Genomic DNA, 3,049 nt, shown 5'->3' on the forward strand with positions numbered 1-3,049 from the left:
TATTTCCAAGGTTGTAATTCGGATGCTATGTTCCGTCCGTTTGGACGAGTTAAACCTTGTTATCTTACAATTTTAATGAAATGCAATTTCCTTCCTTTTTCATTCCTGATAGCCTTTATTTTGTCTTTCTTTTCTTTCTTGTACAGTCCCTTTTATGCTGGTTTCACTGATGTGTCATACATGAGGAGTCTTCGGCCTAGTCCTGAATACTAATCTAACTCCGAAATAATAATACAAGAAATTGAGTGTGATGACGAGGTAGAATATCATGATGAAGAAGCCTTTGAAGAAATCCGCAAAGAATTAAGCCAATTTGAAGAAAAACCCAAACCTAATCTGAATGACACAGAGGCAATTAATTTAGGTGATCATGAGAATGTACGGGAAACAAAAATAAGTGTCCATTTGGAACCTCAGCTCAAAGAAGAGATAATCAAAGCATTTGTTGAGTACAAAGATGTTTTCGCGTGGTCATACGACGATATGCCGGGTTTAAGCACTGACTTGGTGGTCCCCAAATTGCCCACCGACCCGGCATGCCCTCCTGTCAAGCAGAAGCTAAGGAAATTTAGAACAGATATCAGTGTGAAGATCAAAGAAGAGGTCACCAAGCAGTTTGATGCGAAGGTCATCCGGGTCACGCGGTATCCCACCTGGTTAGCCAATGTTGTGCCTGTGCCAAAGAAGGATGGAAATACCAGAGCGTGCGTTGATTACCATGATCTCAATAAGGCGAGTCCAAAAGACAACTTCCCATTGCCAAACATCCACATATTGATTGACAATTGCGCAAAGCATGAGATTGCTTCCTTCGTGGATTGTTATGCGGGCTATCACCAGATTTTGATGGATGAGGAGGATGCGGAAAAGACGGCATTCATCACGCCTTGGGGAACGTATTGTTATAGGGTCATGCCATTTGGGTTGAAGAACGCAGGGGCAACATATATGAGGGCGATAACCACCATGTTCCATGACATGATACATCGGGAAATTGAGGTCTATGTAGACGACATAATTATAAAGCCGAGAAAGCAATGCGACCATGTCAAGGACCTGAGGAAGTTTTTTCAGAGGCTCCGCAGGTACAACCTCAAGCTTAATCCAGCGAAGTGTGCATTTGGTATCCCGTCTGGGAAGCTGCTGGGGTTCGTGGTAAGTCGACGCGGTATTGAGCTAGACCCATCCAAGATAAAAGCCATTCAAGAGCTACCGCCGCCAAAGAACAAAAAAGAGGTGATGAGTTTGCTTGGGAGGTTAAATTATATCAGCAGGTTCATCGCCCAACTCACAACGACTTGTGAGCCCATATTTAAGCTGCTAAAGAAGGATGCTGCGGTCAGATGGATTGACGAATGTCAGGTAGAATTTGACAAAATTAAGGAATATCTTGCCAGTCCACCTGTGTTGGTCCCGCCTGAGCCGGGAAGACCCTTGATCCTTTATCTGACAGTGTTGGATAACTCTTTTGGCTGTGTATTGGGGCAACATGACATCACGGGAAAGAAAGAGCAGGCAATTTATTACCTCAGCAAGAAGTTCACATCTTACGAGGTGAAGTACACTCAACTTGAGAGGACGTGTTGTGCCTTAACTTGGGTAGCGCCGAAATTGAAACATTACCTGTCATCCTATACCACCTATCTCATCTCTCGGTTGGACCCGATAAAGTAAATTTTTCAGAAGCCCATGCCCACAGGGAGGCTCGCCAAGTGGCAAATCTTGCTTACGGAATTTGACATTGTCTATGTGACCCGGACTGCAATGAAAGCACAAGCGTTGGCTGATCATCTGGCCGAGAATCCAGTTGATGATGAATATGAACCTTGAATACATACTTCCCCGATGAGGAGATAATGCATGTTGATGAATTAGAACAAGTCGAGAAGCCAGGATGGAAACTGTTCTTTGATGGGGCTGCCAACACCAAAGGCGTCGGGATAGGAGCAGTACTTACTTATGAGACAGGGCAACACTACCTAGTTACGGCTCAACTTCGTTTCTATTGCACCAATAACATGGCTGAATACGAGGCGTGTATCTTGGGTTTGAGGTTGGCTATAGACATGGGTGTCCAGGAAATCTTGGTCATGGGTGACTCGGATCTTCTGGTGCACCAGATTCAGGGGGAATGGGAGACACAAGACTTGAAGCTTATACCGTACCGGCAATGTTTGCATGAACTTTGTCAACGATTTCAATCAATAGATTTCAAGCATATTCCAAGGATTCATAATGAGGTTGCCGACGCTCTGGCTACCTTGGCTTCAATGTTGCATCATCCAGATAAGGCTTATGTGGACCCTTTGCAGATTCAGGTCCGAGATCAGCATGCCTATTGTAACATGGTGGAAGAAGAACTTGATGGTGAACCGTGGTTCCATGATATCAAAGAATACCTCAGGATGGGAGTATATCCAGCACAGGCCACAGGGGATCAAAAGAGGGCGATTCAACGCTTGGCAAGCGGAGTTTTCTTCAGTGGAGGGGTGTTATACAAAAGAACTCCAGATCTTGGTTTATTGAGATGCATAGATGCTAAACAGGCTACAGTTATCATGACCGAGGTACATGCGGGAGTTTGTGGACCTCATATGAGTGGATATGTATTGGCAAAGAAGATTCTCCGAGCAGGTTATTATTGGCTTACTATGGAACGGGATTGCATTAGTTTCGTGCGCAAGTGTCATCAATGTCAGGTACATGGAGATTTGATTCATTCTCCACCATCTGAATTGAATACGATGTCGGCACCATGGCCTTTCGTTGCTTGGGGAATGGATGTCATTGGGCTGATCGAGCCAGCGGCATCAAATGGGCACAGGTTTATTCTGGTAGCCATTGATTATTTCACTAAGTGGGTTGAGGCAAAAACTTTCAAATCTGTGACCAAGAAGGCAGTGGTCGATTTTGTGCATTCAAACATCATCTGTCGGCTCGGAATCCCGAAGGTAATCATCACGGACAATGGGGCCAATCTCAACAGTCATTTGATGAAAGAGACCTGTCAGCAGTTCAAGATCACCCACCGCAATTCTACCCCATACCG

This window comes from Nicotiana attenuata, chromosome 10 (assembly GCF_001879085.1).
Source record: "Nicotiana attenuata strain UT chromosome 10, NIATTr2, whole genome shotgun sequence".
NCBI lineage: Eukaryota > Viridiplantae > Streptophyta > Magnoliopsida > Solanales > Solanaceae > Nicotiana > Nicotiana attenuata.